The sequence below is a fragment of the Canis aureus genome, chromosome 38 (assembly GCF_053574225.1).
Source record: "Canis aureus isolate CA01 chromosome 38, VMU_Caureus_v.1.0, whole genome shotgun sequence".
Lineage (NCBI taxonomy): Eukaryota > Metazoa > Chordata > Mammalia > Carnivora > Canidae > Canis > Canis aureus.
In genome coordinates this window covers 14,375,115-14,395,393 of record NC_135648.1, presented here as the reverse complement: position 1 = coordinate 14,395,393, position 20,279 = coordinate 14,375,115, and the positions used below count along the sequence as shown (strand labels likewise).

Below are 20,279 nucleotides of genomic sequence, written 5' to 3'. Positions count from 1 at the left end.
TCTCCCTCAAACTCACATTTCCTGGTTAATGGGAATAGATACATGTTTTACTAAATAAAGGTGCAAAAAATGAATTGTTTTCTTTCTTAGACACAGTACGTCATATACCTATTTTGGTTCTCTGAATGAAGCTTGTATTTGCAAATATCTGCATAAGTATCAAATTCAAATATCCAAGGAGTCATATATAGAAACAAGTAGAACAGTTTTAATAATTTCAGAAATATTCTTCTGGGGATCAACTTCCCAGATATCCCTATCAGAATGCACAACTTTTTTGAATCAAGGAAATGAAGATCTGAATATAATTAAGGTCACTTTTCAGAAAAGAAAATCACTCTTCAAAATTTCACCAGCCACAAATTTAAAAAAAATGTATTAATTTGTTAAATATCTTTTGTAAAAATACAATCAAGAAAATAGAAAGCCTAACTTTGATGGCAAAGAAGAGATACACATGTCCGTCCATACAACATGCATGCAATCACCTGCACAGATACACACAGATAGATGTAAACAAGTATGGGTGAGAAGCTGCAGTGAGTACTTTTTGGTGGCTAGAAAACATTTTAAAGGAATTGAAGAGTGACTACTCAAAGAAAAACATAAAATAAAATGAATATAGGACAACTTTTGTTAAAAGTTTTTTTTTTTTGAAGATTAGAATGCTAAATTTTACTCAAGTCTCACTCTATACTTTAGTATTCATTCATTAGCATGTGTTTAGCACAGTTTAATGATTTACCATTAATGACTAAGAAATAAACCTATCTTGGAAGGATAATGGTTTTCTTTTTTTTTTTTTTAAGATTTATTCATTCATTTAAGAGACAGAGAGAGAGAACAAGCAAGCATGAGCAGGGGTAAGTGGGACAGGGAGAAAGAATCTCAAGTAGACACTGTGCTGAATGCAGATCCCCAGGCAGGGCTTCATCTCAAGACCCTGAGATCATGACCTGAGCCTAAATCAAGAGTTGATCCCTTAACCGACTATGTCACTAGGCACTCCCGGTAATTCTTTTCTATATGAAGCTGTATTTGAGGTTTGAATTGAGTATTATTTTGCATAGGTGAAACAAATATTTACTTCAAAATTATTAAAACCAGTTCATAAATGATTAGTTTGAGTTTAGCGTATTTCTGTTTCAATAGTTGATATGGATAACATCAAGAGGACGATATACCATCCTGACATTATTCCTCTTCAACATTTTCTCTTCAGGGCAGCCCCAGTGGCTCAGCAGTTTAGTGTCGCCTTCAGCCCAGGGCCTGATCCTGGAGACCCTGGATCGAGTTCCACCTCAGGCTCTCTGCATGGAGCCTGCTTCTCCCTCTGCCTGTGTCTCTGTGCCTCTCTCTCTCTCTCTCTCTCTCTGTCTCTCATGAATAAATAAATAAAATCTTAAAAAAAAATATCTCTTCAATCTCTAGGACTTTATAGTGACTCAAAATACCTGTGAGATCAAAGCTAAGAATATTCTACAAAGACATGCTGAAAGACTAAAATCCTAATGTAAGAAATTAATCATTACAGTGAACATTTATCTATTAGTTAGAAATTAACCTTTAATTCCCTATCACTTAAGATCCTAAAAAGATACATCTAATATTTGGGTATTGTGGCAACTATGTTCAATTTTGTATTTCAGACAGTATTTGTATTTTCCACTGGCATGGTGAAAGAAAGAACTTAGTTTTGTTTGTTTTTTTGTTTTAGTCAATGAAATCAATCTCTCTTATCATTTTAACATCATGATATTATAAAAATCTATGTATATTTTTGAATCCCCACAATTAAACAAAACTCCTGATACTTGAACGTATTACATTCATATTTGTGTAGCAATATGCCATGCAAATATTAGATTCCAGTGAATGTTTTCAAATGAACAGAGTAATGAACAAATAATCAAATTTCATGATAAGCTTTAAGAGTTATTATACCGTTGTATAAATATTATTTCTTGGAATGCATAAAAGGAACTACCAAACAAAACTAAAAGTCACTAGAAAACATAAGTATCTAAAAAAAATCATAAAATAGAAAATAACAAAGAAATCCCAAGAAATAAGAAAAAAAATATAAGGCAGTGGGCAAAATGAATAATTTGGTTTTGGCAACTTCAATCAATTCTTTATACTCTACTAAAAATTGGTAACGAAGTATGCACAACTATTACTTGGGAAACAGAAACCATAAAGACAAATCAAAAACATATCCCAAAATTTTGGTTGGAAAAATTGATGTCAGACAAATTAAAGACCAAAGCAAGTAAATGTTGGAGAAATGTTTTGAAAAACAGAGGGTGAAATGGTTGACACAGTGCAATTAGAGGTAATAGTACTAAATTGTTTCATCTCCAGGTTTGACATGGATTTCTACAAGAAAAATAATAGAAAGGCTGAAACCATCTTCGTCACTTTACTAATGCACAGAAGAAAATTTTAAACTGGATAATTCACTTAAGTCATATCATAGCTTCCTAATTGATTCCAATTCCCTATTTAGCAACACTGGTATGGATTAAAGCTTAATAATTACAAGGTTAAAAAATGCTTTGCAATTTGCATTAAGGACCAGAGAATAATATGTGTTTACAACAAAAGAATGTGTTTTCTTAAATGGCAAAATTATGCTAAAATTTCTTTCTATAAGACTTGTAAATGTCTACTTTATGCTTGCATGTTATATTTTTCACATTTTTTACAATTATTACTAAAGAAAACTGTAACAATTTTATATATGCATATGTACATGTATATATGCACACACTCATTTAAATTATGTACTATACTACTGAAATAAGATAAACTTTTAAAGATTTTTTGATAAATAAGATAAACTTTTAAAAATATTTTTGATAACTATGTGATTAGTGTATACCAAACTGTCATAAATTGTTGAAAAAATTAGTGATACCTATTTATACCTTTTAATACATTCCAACAGTCAACTTTGTTTTTCTTCTTCAATGTTCAGTTTTCATTTCTGTACCTACTAAAAATTAAACTCGTAGATTGAAGGAAAAACCTAAGTACTTTTGTACTTCATTGATTTTCTAGACAAAAGATGATTTATCAGTATAGCAGTCTCCACAGTCTATTTATTCAAGTTGTCTGAATCCCATTTACTGCATATATTTGTGAGACTTACACACACATACACTCATACTAACACACATGTGCTGATCTGGCACATAGGCTAGTGGGATTTACACCAGAAAGTTCCTAGCTTTCATATACTACTTACTCTACATCAGTGATTTTTTTCTTTCCTATTAAAAGTGTACCTCGGAGATATTGTTCATGAGCATCTCACTGCTTCAAAATGACTGGGAGAGGAATCTTAAACCAACTTTACTCTGGAAAAAGCCGTTTTTCTTCACCCAAGTGCCTAAGTGTAAATCAAGAAAGTGTTTTTTTTTTTTCTTTTAAACTTGTACTTTTTGAAAGAGAAGAAAAGAATTTATTTTCTTTTTACTCTTCAATATAAAAGATTTGATAAATTCTGTTACCAAAATCTCCAGAGAGCAAACTTTCCAAAGTGTAAAAAATTTAATGCAAATCTCCTTTACTGCCTTTCAGATTTTACATACTAAACACAGGAACCAGTTCCTCACTACCCAAGAGTTATTTCTAAATTGAAAAACAATAAACCTCTGTGGAACTAACTAAATACACACACACACACACACACACACACACACATACATACGTGCACACACACAACTTTAAATTTTATGACATGGTTCTTTTGGACTTAACAACTTCTTTAAAGAATAGAAATGCTAATAAATTTTCCCTGGATTTACTTTAGTTTGGGAATTAAAGATTAAGGAGCCTTCAACAACTAAAATAGCTACATGGTTTCTTGAAAAATTTAGCATTTTCCTTAGTTTGTGAAACAGTAATAGTATTTGTAAGAATTCTTCCTGAAGAGAATATACTCTAATCTCAAAATCCCTTACTAATAGTCTGTGTGCTAAATCTTTTACTGGTAATGTAATCTCTATGAGTTCAAAAAAAAAGCAAATGCTGCTTTATATCACAATGTGTAATATTTATCAAGTACAATTTATTTATAAATTCATTATATTTACTTTATTATCTATAAATCCACTCAAATTCATTATATTTACTTGATTATCTATAAATATACTCATTATTCACTTTAACTTATTATTTATAAAGATTTTGTTACTTTATACAGCAATTATTGTTTGGTGATGAGACACTCTTTGTATCTATCTCCCATACACTAATGTATTATATTAATGGCCTGTTAGGTTCAAGCTAGACATGAGTAGTGGAAGGAATGCCAGGAGGCAGAAGCCCAAGTTCTTTTTTTTTTTTTAAGATTTTATTTATTTATTCATGAGAGACACCGAAAGAGAGGCAGAGACACAGGCAGAGGGAGAAGCAGGCTCCATGCTAGGATCCCTATGCAGAACTCAATCCTTGGAATCCAGGGTCACATTCTGAGCCAAAGGCATACACTCAACCGCTGAGCCTGCCAGGTGTCCCTTTCCCCCCTTTTTTAAAGAATTTTTATTTATTCTTGAGAGACACAGAGAGGCAGAGACATAGGCAGAAGCAGGATCCATGCAGGGAGCCCAATGTGGGACTCGATTCCAGAACCCTGGGATCACGCCCTGAGCCAAAGGCAGATGCTCAACCACTGAGTCACCCAGGCATCCCAGAGTACCAAGTTCCTGAAAGAGAATGAGCTGGAGGGAAGGATGCTATGGATTAGAACCCCATGGGCTCAACACCTTGACCTTGAGGCTGAGAGAACAAGCACCAGAGGTGCAGAACCTGTGCTCTCTTCTTCCACCACTGCCCCAAGGTAACCTCTAGACTCATTACAATACATTTGCATTGTGGATAAAGACCCACCCAATGGAGAAAGCTTGCCTAGACCCTTAGGGTACTAACATTCTAAGGTCAAAAACTGCCCCTTCCAATCTATGGGAGGAGTTCTCCAAATGACTGGCAGCTGACTTCTTTAGAGACCACTCTACTGCTCTTCACAGCTACTCCCTGCCCAGAGAGAAAGCAACAAATATCCAATTCCAAAACAATGTAGGGCCTGTTCTACTGCCCAGAACCTGCAGGCTCTCCCACCTTGAGAGTGTACTTTTGCTTTAATAAATGGCTTTGTGCTTGCTTCTCACCTGTTGGTTGTCTTTATTCCAGTGCAGATCTCCAGTAAATCTTGTCCTGGAGTCCAAGGACCAAGACCTCCATTTACACAACACAGACTCTCCTATCTGTAACATGACTCTTTAAAGTATTTCTTTAAAAAAAAATTATTTATTTGACAGGTAGGGAGTGAGAGAGAGCAGGAGCAGGAGAAAGGGCAGAGGGAGAGGGAAAAGCAGACCCCCCCATTGAGTGGGGAGCCCAACAGGGGGCTGATCCCAGGACCCAAGGATCATGTCCTGAGCTGAAATCAAGAGTCCAACATTGCTTAACTAACTGAGCCACCCAGGTGCTCCAAAATATTAAGCCGGCATTCTAACATGACCACATAACTTCTCCATGTGAGGAGTCCACTAAATTCTAATATCTGCTTATAATAATACTAATAGTGCAGAATTTACACTATGAGAAAGTGGAGTTTAGAGATTACTATGTTACAAACAACTACGTGAAACAAAAACAAAATTAGAAATGGCAATCATTTTAAATAGTTTTTTTGACAAGGATATTTAGTTCTATCTAGGTACCCAAACATACACAGTTTTACTTTACTTGTGTTCTTTGCTTTTTGCTCCAATGAATAAAAGAAGCAAAAAAAAAAAAAAATGTATTATGCTTTTATTTTTTTTTAAGTTTTTATTTATTTATTCATGAGAGACACACACACAGAGAGAGAGAGAGAGAGAGAGAGAGAGAGAGAGAAGGCACAGACACAGGCAGAGAGAGAAGCAGGCTCCGTGCAGGGAGCCTGACATGGGACTCGATCCCGGGTCTCTAGGATCAGGCCCTGGACCCAAGGAGGTGCTAAACCGCTGAGCCACCCGGGCTGCCCGTATTATGCTTTTAATGAAGAAACATTTAAAATGTACACTTGGATTAATTGATCATAATTTTTTCAAATGGAAAGAATTATCATACCTTATTGGTAACTGTGCATTGAGACCTACAATTTCAACAGACCTACAATTAGCCTGACTTGTGCTAATGAAATAAGAAATGAACCTGGATGGCACAAACTCTTGGTCAAGGCATAAAGCATACTGAGTGACCATAATTACAATGAATGTAACCATTTGTACCTGAGCTGCGTGAGACTTGCTGTCCCTCCTCTGCACAGGGCTTTGCTATTGAGGTGATTGCAGAACAAAAATGTCTGCATAACAAGCAAAATATAGAAATATGGGCATAAGCTCCATTTTGATTTGATGTTCCAGGTTCCCAGATGTTCTGTGAGAATGAATCAATTCCGATCCCAGAGCAAAAGACTCCTAGTTCTGTGACAGCATTTGGCTGTGATGCATATTCTTAATGTACTTACTATTTTGCATCCTTTTCTTGTGATGAGCTGAAAGCTTATAACTACCACTCTTAGTGAAGCAACATGTAAATAAACATTCCCTCAGAAAAATCATTAAATAGTAACAGTAAACATAAATCGAAATAACAACATATTGAGATCCAAACACTTTTTTTAAAAAAAACTTAAAAGTCTATTTTTTTTGAAAAATTTGTCCTACAAATTTGGGTTTAGTGGCAATAATGGCTCCAATAAAAATCACAATAAATCATAAGTTATAAGGAAAATATGACATAGATTAAAGAATCAATCAACCAAATGTAATTTTATTTTTAAATAGGAAAATTCATGCCAATGAAGAATTAAAACTGCCTTAATGGAGGGAATTTCTTCTAGAAAAACTTCTTCAACAAAAATATATCAATATTGTTAAAATTTCACTGGCAGTTTTCATATCTATAGCATGGATGTGACTTTTGTCAAGATGGTGAAGTTGTATTTGTATATCATTTAAAAATATTAAAAACAAATAGAGCCACAGGTAGAATAGTTTTCTATGTTGCCGTAGAACAGATTTCCCCTTTGTTCTTTTCAAATAATCTTGAACTTTTTTTTTTTTTTTTTTTAATCTTGAACTTTTATTTAATGTGTAGAGTTGTTTTGGCCCATGCTTCTCTGTGGCAGGAAAGTAATATCCTTATAACAAGATTATTTCTCCCTCTCTCTTTATTTTTACATAACATACTATATTTCTAAAATTATCCAATGTTTAATTAAATATAAAACAGTATTAGGAATGGTATTTAAGGGAAACCTGGGTGGCTCAGGGGTTTAACATCTGCCTTCAGCCCAGTCCTGATCCCAGGGCCAAGAATCAAGTCCCACATCGGCTCATGCAGGGAGCCTGCTTGTTTCTCCTTTTGCCTATGCCTCTGCCTCTCTCTCTGTGTCTCTCATGAATAAACAAATAAAATCTTAAAAAATAGTATTTAAATAAAAATATATTAACCTATGCAAAATATTTGCTATTTATAAAAATATATCAACCTATGCAAAATATTTGCTATTTATTTTCTACTAGCAGAATACTAGTTTTCCAAATATCTGATCTTTTTTTTTCCTTTCTATGTATCTGTTTTTGTTACACTGAATCTGCATTATAGTTCCTTATGTTCTATGTTCCTTAACGTGACATAGTCAAGAGAATGATGTTTTCCCCTCAAGTTCTTGCATGAAACATACCTTTCTAATTGCCTCCTAGGCTAAAAATGGGCTAAAATAAAGGCAAAAACTTTAGGAGGATTTTATACTCTGGAACAATAATACTATTCATCAAAACATCTGGACTTTTAGCTATATTCATTGAAGTATTCTAATTCATTATTCTTTGTGTTTATTACTATTCCTACCTACGTTTGTCATCCAATGTAGTACTTATTAGCTACTGAAAACCTGAAATATAGCTAGTTTAAATTGAAATGTTCTACAAGTATAAAATGCATATCAAATCTTAAAGACATTGTAAAAGAAGTAAAATAAATTGATGATGTCTTATAAATTAATTGTTAAATGACAATATTTTCGATATAGAAGGCAAAATGAAATATATTACTAAATTACTTTTGCCCACTTCTTTTTGTTTTTTATTTTTAAATGACAACTAGAAAATTTAAGTAACATATGTTGATTGCACTGAATTGTTACTAAATGGTGCTGCTATAAAATTTTTGACTTTACCTGAAAACAAGTTTATTCTTGAAAGAAAAAAATGTTGCCATTATATTGCATTATATCTCCATACTTCCCACATATTAAAAGTTTGAATGAGACAATAATCAAAGTGGTTTTGTCTCATAAAGAATAAAATGTTTATCTACTTATTATTTCTAACTTTTCTAAGGAAAAGCTTACTTTTTTGAATAATGACTATAGAAGTGTTGGGTCCTAACCTAGAAATACAGAGAAAACCACTGCACAATTAGGATTATAAAAGTATCATCTTTGTGAATTTTGAGCTGTATTCTTCAAGAAGAATATCTTGTTCTCATATTTTTAGCAAAGTAAGACATCAATCAACAGAATAACTCATTCACTTGTTGAATAAAGAATAATTGCAAAGGAAATTGTAGAAAGAATACTTGAGCATGTTGTAAGTATCCAATGACTTCTTTAAGATCCCAAAAAGAAAGTCAAGGTATTTGCTTTAATAAAATTCTGTTGGGACTGAAATATCAATGACAAAAACATAGTAGAAAACAAATGAAAAATAAGTTTATCAAAGAAAATCTTTCAGTGAGAAAGCTGAAAACTCATGTGCACATGCTTGAATACTTTTTATCATTATTTTTCCTGTTTTTATATCCATAAGATGGGAAAATCTACTTTCTTAGTCTATCAAAATGATTTTAATTTATTATATGTATTAGTTTCTTACTGATGCTGTAATAAAATAACACAACTTAGTGACTTAAAACTGAATGACATAAAAACATAAGGTGTTGGAAGGCTGTAGGGAAAGAATTCACTTTCTAGCTTTTCTAGATTCTAGTAGCTATTTCTATTTTATTTACACATTCCTTTACTAACTCTGATTTTCTGGTATCCTTTTAATTGAGACTCCTTTTATTAAGAGATTAGGCTCAGGAATAATTCCAAATAATCTCCTCATCTCTAGGTCTTTAATCTAATTCTTTTGCCATATAAGTAAACATAGTTACAGGTTTATTCGTCCTACCATACCAGCTTATCACTAGAGCATGATGGAATATTCTAGAAAATTTGACTATTAAAAAATGATACATCATCACTCAGCTCATAAAAGAACCTTATATAACTTAGTCAATTATGATGGCATTTTTGGTTAATGCTCATTTATTTTATATATCTAGAAAAGCTCAATGTCAATAAAAACTAATTTAGATCAAAATGTGTGACACTTGTCTAATTTTGCTTTCATTGTCATTGCTTTCATTTCATTTCATTTATTGTCTTAGATGATAAATCATTGCCAAGTCCAATCTCCTGAAGCTTTTTCTTCTAAAACTGATACAGTTTCAGGGTGCCTGGGTGGCTCAGTGGCTGAGTATCTGCCTTTGGCTCAGGTCATGACCCCAGGTCCCGGGATCGAGGCCCACGTTGGGCTCCCTGTAGGGAGCCTACTTCTCCTTCTGCCTGTGTCTCTGCCTCTCTCTCTGTGTCTCTCATGAATAAATAATCTTAAGAAAATAAAAAATAAAAGTTTTACAGTTTCAACTCATATGTTTAAATATTTAATCCATCTTAATTTGATTTTAGTGTATGATGTAAGATAATAGGCTAATTTCATTCTTTTCCATGTGGATATCCAGTTTTCTCATCATAATATGCTGAAAGAGCCATACTTCTCCCATTCTGCATTCCTGACAACCTTGTTGAAGATCAGTGGATCACATACGTGTGTGCTTATTTTCTGAACTCTATTCTGTTTATTGATCAAGCAGTAACAGCAAAATTAAACAAGCAGGACTTCATCAAACCAAAAGAATCTGCACAGCAAAGGAAACACTCAACAGAATGAAAAGCATTCTACAGAACAGGAGAAAATATTTGCAAACCATATAATTAATATGAAATTGGTATCTAAAATATTAAAGAAACTCCTATAACTCAGTAGCATAAAACTAACAAACAAAGAATCCAATTAAACATAGGGAAAATAATTGAATAGACATTTCTCCGAAGAAAACAAAAAAGTGACCAAAAAGTGTATGAAAAGATATTCAACAATCCAAAACATCAGGGAAATATAAATGAAAACCATAATGCGATATACCTCATACTTGTTAGAATGGCCATTATAAAACAAACAACAAAAATGAAACCTATTTTTCGACAACCTTGCAACTCTTGTGCACTGCTCATGGTATAAAAAGGATGCAGCTGCTGTGAAAAGCAGTATGAAGACTCCTCAAAAATTTAAAATAGAGTTGCCACATGATACTGTAACTCCATTTCTGATTATTACAAACAAAATAATCAGATTCTACATCTCAAAGCTATATATATACTTCATGCCCATTGCAGCTTTAAGCACAATACCAAGATATGGAAACAACCTAAAAATTGATTGATGGATGAATTAATAAAAAGATGTGATGTTTACACACACCACATGTGCATACACACACACACACAATGAAAAAAGAAGTCAACCCTACCATATATGACAACATGGATGAACTGAACTCTTGCCAAGTGATGTTATGCTAAATGAAATGTACCATCTCAGAAAAAAAAATTGTATTATTCTACTTACATAAAGTACTCAAAATAGTCAAACTCATAGAAACAGAGTAAAATGGTTTTCATCAGGGTCTAGTGGAAGGAGGATATGAATAAAGAATATATATTCTAGTGGATATAAAGTTTCAGTAATACAGAACAAATGAGTTCTAGGGATCTCTATACAACATCATGCTTATTTTTAAATGCACCATAATGTACACTTAAACATTTAAGAAGGTATATCTCATATTAAGTATTCTTACTACAATAAAAACAACAAAACAAAATGTGACCAACTTGATTGATGTTTGTAAATGCACCTAAGTAGTTCTATTTTTTGCATCCTTTATTAGTTTGTAACATTTAACTCTTACTGTGCACACACACTGAGACACTCATTATCTTATCATGTAACATCTTGAATCTTTCAGAGGGTGTGACTACTTTGCCCTTTATCCTATTCAATGACTCTGTTTATCAACCTAAAGGAGAAATGAGTATACGATGACAATGAGACTGAAGAAAGAGAAATTAAGGATTTAATTTACAATTGCACCAAAACCCATGAGGTACCTAAAAATATACCTAACCAAAGAGATAAAAGATCTATATTCTAAAAACTACAGAACACTTATGAAAGAAATTAAGGAAGACACAAAGAGATGGAAAAATATCCCATGCTCAGGGATTGGAAGAGTAAATATTGTTAAAATGTCTATGCTACCCAGAGCAATCTACACATTCCATGCAATCCCCTTCAAAATACGATTAACATTTTTTCACAGAGCTGCAACAAATAATCTTAAGATTTATACAGAACCAGAAAAGACTCCAAATAGCCAGAGGAGGGGCAGCCTGGGTAGCTCAGCGGTTTAAGCACCTGCCTTCGGTCCAGGGCATGATCCTGGTGTCCTGGGATCGAGTCACACATCGGGCTCCCTGCATGGAGCCTGCTTCTTCCTCTGCCTGTGTCTCTGCCTCTCTCTCTCTCTCTCTCTCTTGAATAAATAAATAAAATATTTTTAAAAAACAAATAGCCAGAGGAATGTTGATAAAGAACCAAAGCTGGGGGCATCACAATTCCAGACTTCAAGCTATATCACAAAGCTGTGATCGTCAAGATGGCATGAACTAGCACAAAAACAGACACATAGATTCAATGGAACAGAATAGAGAACTCAGAAATGTACCTTCACTCTAGGTCAACTCATCTTTGACAAAGCAAGAAAGAATATCCAACGGAAACAAAGACAGTCTCTTCAATAAATGGTGCTAGGAATATTGGACAGCCACATGCAGAGCAATGACACTAGATCTTTCTCTTATACCATACACAAAGATAAACTCAAAATGGATGAAAGATCTAAATGTGAGACAGGAATCCATCAAAATCCTAGAGGAGAACACAGGTAGCAACCTCTTTGACCTCAGCTGTAGCAACTATTGCAAGACACGTCTCTAAAGGCAAGGGAAACAAAAGCAAATATGAACTAGTGGAACTTCATCAAGATAAAATCTTCTGCACAGCAAAGGAAACAGTCAACAAAACTAAAAGGCAACCTATGGAATGGGAGAAGATACTTGGAAATGACATATCAGATAAAGGGCTAGTATCCAAAATCTATCAACAACTTATCAAACTCATCACCCAAAGAACAAATAATCCAATCAAGAAATGGGCAAAAGACCTGAACAGACATTTCTCCAAAGAAGACATAAAAATGGCCAGCAGAGACATTAAAAAAAAAAAAAAAAAGTGCTCCACATCACTTGTCATCAGATAAATACAAATAAAAAGCACAATGAGATGCCACTTCACACTGGCTAGATTGGCTAAAATTAACAAAATAGGAAACAACAAATGTTGGCAAGGGGGGACCCTTATACACTGTTAGTGGGAATGCAAGTCGGTGCAGCCACTCTGGAAACAGTATAGAGTTTTCTCAAGAAGTTAAAAATAGAGCTACCCTATGACCCTGCAATTGCACTACTGGGTATTTACCCCAAAGATACAAATGTAGTGATCTGAAGGGGCACCTGCACCCCAATGTTCATGGCAGCAATGTCCACAATAGCCAAACTATGGAAGAGCCGTCATGTCCTTCGATAGATGAATGGATAAAGAAGATGTGGTGTATATAAACAATGGAATACTCCTTCACCCTCAGAAAGGATGTATGTCTACCATTTACAGTGAAATGGATGGAACTGGAGGGTATTACACTAAGTGAAAGAAATCAACTGGAGAAAGATAACTATCCTATAGTTTCACTCATATGCAGAATATAAGAAACATGGCAGAGAACCATGGCATAAACCATAAATGTTAAATATGAAACCAAAGTATCAATCATTAGTTTAGTCTGTCTATTCAGTATTTCTTGGCAGTCCGGTAAACCTGGTCTGCTTCGTGAAGGGTGGAAAAGGTACAACACATACACTCTTTTCTATCGATATTCAATTAGAATGCAACTTAAGAATGAGGATGGCACTGTGCAAATATGAATTGAGAGATAAAATAAGAAAATAATTAAAATCATTGGTTCCTGGCACAGATCACTTAATTTGCTGCTCCAGAAACAGAGACTGAACAGATTTACATGTAAAAACCTGCAAAGATTCACAATGTAAAACCAGACCTACCAACCAACCAACCAACCAACACAAAACATAAAATTAAAAGAACCAGGCAAAGATGTGCAACATTCCCTGAACCTTATTTGTTTGTACAAAATAAAACAAAATATTCCCCAAGCCACACAAACCTAGACATCATCACAAAAAAACTCTCCTTCCTAAGGTTACCACTATCTACAGTTGTGTGTGTAGCTTTTTAGCTTCCTTTCAAAATACTATAATAAATATTACTTTTTAATGAAAACTGTGATGCTGTAGATGATCTATAGATGAGTTTTTTTTTCTGAACAGATGATTTGCTAATGGGTTTAACAACATGGTTTCTGTATCAATACTCATATATCTGTCTCACAAATTGCTTTTGTAATTAATTTTATTTTCTGTAAAGGCAGACTATCCTTAGTGTCCCTAATTGATTTTTTTAATTAAGCATTTTATTTTGAAACAATTGTAGATTCACATGCAGTTGTAAGAAATAATAGAGATATCCCTGCCATTTACATAGTTTTCTCCAAAGTTAACATCTTGCAAAAGGGTAAAATGATATCACAACCAGGACATGGACATTGTTCCAGACAATACAGGGGACACTTCTATCATGACAAGATTCCTCAGGCTGCTCTTTTATAGCCACACACCCATCTCACTGATCTCCTGCCGCTACTCCCTCCTTAAGCCCTGGCAACTTGTAATTTCTTCTCCTTTCTATTCTTAAGCTCTGGCAACCTCTGATCTCTTACCCATTCTATAATTTTATCATTTCAAGAGTACTATGTATAAATAGAATAATACAGTATGTAGCTATTTAGAATTATTATTTTTAAATTCATTTTAAAATTCAGGAGACTAAATTCATTTTAAATTCCCTGGAGATTTTATCAGAAGTTTTGTATGTATCAAATTGCTAAGCGGTATCCCAAGGTATGTATTTACCACAGTTTGTTTAGCCATTCATTTGTTGAAGGACATCTGAATTAATTTCAGATTTGGTGATTACAAATAAATGTGCTATAAATATTTATGGTATATTTTTGTGAGAATGTAAGTTTTCATTTTTCTGAGATAAATGTGCAATGGCCAGATCATATGATAGTTATATGTTCAGTTTTTAAGAAACTGTCAAATTGTTTTCCATTGTGGCTGTGGAATTACTGCATATAGCAATGTAAAATGATCCAATTTCTCTGCACCCTGGTCAGCATTTTGTGTCACTTTAATTTTTAATCTAGTTATTCTGGTAAGAAAGGTGCAAGATTATATTTCATTGTGCTTTTAATTTGTATTGCTCTAATGGCTAATGTTGAACATCTTTCAAATTCTTATTTGCCACATGTATATACTTGCGGTTGTTAATTTTATGTATCAACTTGGTTAGGCTATGGTACCCAGATATTTGGTCAAACACCAGTCCAGATGTAGTTGTGGAGGCATTTTTAGATAAGATTAACATTTAAATTAGTTAACTTTGGAAAAGCAATGTGAGTGGGCCTCTTCTGTTCACTTGATATCCTTAAAAAAGTGAAGTCTACTGGAAAAGACAAAATTCTGCCTCCAGAATCCTTTAGGATTTGAGCTGCAACATGAGTTCTTTCTTGGGCCTCCAGTCTGCCAGCCTGCCCGTAAATTGATTATGTACTTGCTAGGCCCTCAAATCACAGGAGACACCTCCTTAACATAATGCTCTCTCTCCTTACATATGTATAGATAGTCTATTGCTTCTGATTCTCTGGAGAACCCTAATATAATCCTCTTCTGTGAAATATCTGCTCATGTACTCTGTCAATTTCCTAATTGTTCAACTGTTGAATTTTGAGTTTCTACATATTATCACAATTCCTTTGGAGAATTGCAGTTTGCAAAAACTTGTTCTTGTATGTAGCTTTCTTTTTATCTTATTAACAAGATATTTTGTTAGGCAGAAGTTTTAAATTTTGATGAGATCCTATTGAAAAATAAAAGTCCAAAATCTTAATGCAATATACAATATTTGGCAAAACTATACCCTTCATATGGATATAAAATAAAGCCCTATGTAGATAAATAAAAAAATGAGTGAATTTGCAGCGATTAGAGCTGAACTGCCAATAACAGTAAATAAGCAAGGGAAACAAAGGCAAACATGAACTTTTGGGATTTCATCAAGATAAAAGATTTCTGCACAGCAAAGGAAATAGTCTACAAAACCAAAAGACAACCGAGAGAATGGAGGAAGATATTTGCAAATGACATATAAGAAAAAGGGCTAGTACCCAAAATCTATCAAGAACTTATCAAACTCAACACCAAAAGAACAAATAATCCAATCAAGAAATGGGCAGAAGACATGAACAGACATTTTTCCGAAGAAGACATACAAATGGCTAACAGACACAAAAAAATTCTTCATATCACTTGTCATCAAGAAATACAAATCAAAACCACAATGCGATACCACCTCACACCAGTCAGAAATGATAAAATTAACAAGTCAGGAAATGCAGATATTGGTGAGGATACAAAGAAAGAGGAACCCTCTTACACTGTTGGTGGGAATGCAAGCTGGTACAGCTACTCTGGAAAACAATGCAGAGGTTCCTCAAGAAGTTAAAAATTGACCTGCCCTATGACCCAGCAATTGCTCTACTAGATATTTACCCCAAAGATACAGTGATCCAAAGGGGCACCTGCATACCAATGTTTATAGCTGCAATGTCCACAATAGCCAAACTATGGAAAGAGATGAGATGTCCATCAACAGATGAATAGACAAAGAAGATGTGGAGTATATATACAATGGACCACTATTCAGTCATCAAAAGAAAAATGAAATCTCACATTAGCAATGACATGGATGGAACTAGAGGACATTATTTTAGGCAAAATAAACCAATCAGAGAAAGAATCATCATACAATTTCACTCATGTGGAATTTAAGAAACAAAACAGAGGGATCATAAGGGAAAAGAGGAAAAATGAAACAAGATGAAATCAGAGAGGGAGACAAACCTTAAGAAACTATTAATCTTAAGAAACAAACTGAAGGTCACTGGAGAGGAGAGGGTGGAGGGATGGGGTAACTGGGTGATGGACATTAAGGAAGGCACATGATGTAATGAGCACTGGGTACTATTTAAGACTAATGAATCACTGACCTCTACCTTTGAAACCAATAATACATTATATGTTAATTAGTTGCATTTAATTTTTTTAAATTAAAAGGTTATTTAAAATAAAAAGAAATGGCACCAGATAGAAACTTAGGTATAGAAAAAAAAATAAAGGACATGTAAAATGGTAAACATAACCTTGCATTGTGTGGATTGTAATGTATATAGGTGCAATATACAATAAAACAGTAGTACAAAGGATGAGGGTAATTAATTTTTAAAAAAGTCCACTAGATTAAGCCCCCCAAAAGGAGAAGTGTTCACTGACACTGCAGTGGAACTAGACCCCTTCCATCTGGTAATGGTCAAAGTCCTTCCTTTTCTTGATGTCTTCCCCTGACTCTGCTCCAGTGGGAAGAGAGAAGTATACTTCAATACTGGCAGGGTGGGATGGATGCCCAGGCTTCCTATATGGTCTCCAATGACATCATGGGAGGGATGGATGACACTGGCTGTCATCTGGTAGAGATGAAGTCTACTTCCCCATGCATCCTTCTTTAGAGCCTCCTAAGCAAAGGGGTTGGGACACCTTGTTCTAGTCTGCATACAGTGAACATCTAGGTTACCCACTGGGAAATTGCTGGTGGTGTTTGGCTGTAATAGATATTATTTCCCTAATGCTCTATCTTCTTATTCCTTTGTCTCAAGAGATCAAGCTTATTGGGGCTTATTTTGTTGTGCCATTTGACATTTTTGGGTTACAGGCTTCACTGGGATCCAGCATGAGATGTCTGAAGCAAAAAGAAAACCCAAGAGGGGGTACCTGGGTGGCTCAGTTGGTTCACATCTGCCTTTGGCTCAGGTCATGATCCTAGGGTCCTGTCATTGAGCCCCACTGCAGGTTCCTTGCTCAGTGAGGAGTCTGCTTTTCCCTCTTTCTCTGCCCGCAACTCTCCCTGCTTGTGTTTTCTCTCCCTCTCTGTCAAATAAATAAATAAAATCTTTTTTAAAGATTTTATTTTTAATTTATTCATGAGAGACACAGAAGGAAAGGCAGAGACATAGGCAGAGGAAGAAGCAGGCTTTCTGTGGGGAGCATAATGCGGACTCAATCTCAGGACCCTGGGATCCCAACCTGAGCCAAATGCAGACACTCAACCACTGAGCCACCCAGGCGTTCCTAAATCAATAAAATCTTAAAAAGAAAATTCAGGAAACTTGATTTTTGGGTCCTGAAGTTCCTGGCCAGTATGACTTCTTTCTACCTCTCATTTTCTTCTTACTTTTTATATAAGATGATCAGTTTTTAGTTATATGTACCAGGAGGAATAGGGTAAAGTTTATCTACTACATCTTCTTGGAAGCAGAGTTTTAATTAAGTTCATAATATAAAATACTTCAGAAATTCAGAATCGTATTGAGAATAATATGAATGACATCCAAAAACCCACCAATCATCTTTATAGTTGTTAAAATTAAACCATATTTACTTCAAATCCATGTTTCACTTTATTTTAATAAATAAAATATTAAAGATAGAGTTAAATTTCATTAGGTATCCATTTGTAAAATAATTTCTTTCTTCAACTCCCAGTGGTAATATAATTAATGTTTGTCATTTCCATAAATAGCTACTATGGGTTTCCATGTATTTATGCATGTATATACAGTATACATTATTTTAAAATATCTTTAATATTTATGAATGATAGCCTGCTGCAAATACTTTTATAAGACAAATTGTGTTGATGAATTATATATTGGAGAAATATATTCATGTTGTTAAATGATTATATAGTTGTTTAAAATTATAATTTTTGATTTGCTTAATAGCTGCTGTTTTACTTCTGATTTTGTGTATGAGTGCCTTTCTCTCTTATTCTCTTTCTGCCTCTCTCTCCTTTATGTTTTTATTGATTAGTCTCAACAGGAGTTTGCTGATTTTATTATGTATTTCAAAAAAATAATTTTGTGGATACTTTCTATTATATAGAATTTTCTAATTTCTACCTTCATCATTTTTATCTGCTTCCTTCTACTTTCTTTGAGTTTGTTACAGTATTACAGTAAAGTTCTATTTTTCCCACTTTGCTATTGAAGTCTTTCACATATTGCTAATATATTTCTCTATATTTTCTCACTTACCATGTGCTGTTTCAAGATTTGCATAAATTAGTCTTCTTTTAGATTTTTTACATTGCATTCTCCAATTCAACATCTCAGATCCATACCTCTCAGTTACTCAATCATTTATATAGACCTTAGCCTTCTAATTGCTTCATACCATTCAATCTCTGAAATGACAAATACAAATTTTTAAATTTATGATAATTCATGGACTTAGGAATCTAAGTACACTACACATGACACTCTTCAGCACGTTGGGATAGAACAACGAACCAAATGAACATGGTCATTGTCCTTGTGATGCATGGTCTACCACAGTAGGGAAATATTAAGTGAGAAATTTCAATTCTGAAAAATGATATGAAAGGGAGAGTGCCAGATGACAAGTAAGCCTATAAAAAAAGACCTACAATATAAAGGGAAATCATTTCTGAGGAAATTACATTAATAAAAAAAACTAAATTATTACCTAGCATGAAGAGAAACTGGGTCTTCTAGGCAAAACAATAAAATGAGAAAACTCCCAGTAAAGTATAAGACATGGGACTCTTATATACAAAAAGGTTGAAACAGTTTTAATGGGATAAAAAAATGTCCTGTAATTTTAGTATTCAAAAATTCTAAGGTAGGAGACAAGAGTGGGGAAAAATGTATATGTTATAGTTAGTTACATTTTTGAGGCCTTGTTTCTTCTTGAAAGTGATGCTGAGGTACTGCAAACTTCTCAAGAGGCCATTTTATAGCAAGCAACTCTTTCTTGTATTTACCTATAAAAATCCAGTGTCAGATATGTAATCTCTTGTACTGAACATCAGAGAAACTAGATGTGCTGTCAGACAGTATCTGGTGGTAAGGATGAATGGATAAATGTCTCTTGGGCCTCTTTTTTTGTCAGTTATTTTCAAGTTTTTCTTAGCTGTATCTGACAGTATTGTAAGTCCATTCATCTTGTTAAAGCTTTTGTAGAGACTAACTTCTTAAAACTACCATTCAACTTTGATAAGTAAAAGAGTACTTTTATTAATAATGCTTTATAGTAGCCTTTTATTTCAAAACATGATACACTGTGTCAATTTTTAAATAATAATGACTTTTTGGTCTTGGATTTATGACTAATTCATCATATTCATTGACAGGCCATTGTATTGTGGAGGCACATAGATGCCTATGATATTCTGAGCTAGTGTAATTGAAGAAACTTCTTAAAGGGAAAGAAAAAATTCTTTTGATGAAATGCACCATTAAAAAGTATAGCCACCCTATGGTGACAGGCCCCTTTTCATATCCCTCCTCCCAGTTTCCCCCTTATCGCTGGGTCACATCAGAAAGCCAGACTACAGCATCTCAGAAGGGGTTCAACTGCTGCTGCTCCCAGGATAACTATGAGAAAAATGTACAGCCTGTAATTTGGCTCAAGCAGTGGGAGGTGAAGGGCACATTTTCAACGTGGTGATCATGGCTACATCAGACTTTACAAAAGATGAATATTTTATGAAATGCAGTTAAAAAACAAATACTTAAGGCAGAAAGATCAAATAGAGAGAAAACAACAATATTAAAAGAATGAAATGAAACACAGAGACAATTTGTGTAGCTGAAAAGCTTGACAAGCAACTCAGGAATAACCTGGAAAGCCCCATCTCTGGAGGCTTCGGTATAGCTGTGCT

At 34.1% G+C, this 20,279-nt stretch overlaps 1 long non-coding RNA gene across 12 annotated transcripts in view; it reads right to left on the bottom strand.

Annotated features, from left to right (window-relative positions):
- LOC144307445 (uncharacterized) overlaps nt 1–20,279 on the bottom strand; it is a 478,537-nt gene that overhangs the window by 121,357 nt on the left and 336,901 nt on the right. For 11 of the 12 annotated variants that reach the window (XR_013374318.1, XR_013374319.1, XR_013374329.1 and 8 more), the window contains one exon: nt 18,631–18,779. This is a non-coding gene — a long non-coding RNA (uncharacterized LOC144307445). Of the gene's footprint in view, nt 1–18,630; nt 18,780–19,283; nt 19,380–20,279 lie in introns of all 12 variants that reach the window. The other variant, XR_013374323.1, reaches the window with a different exon arrangement.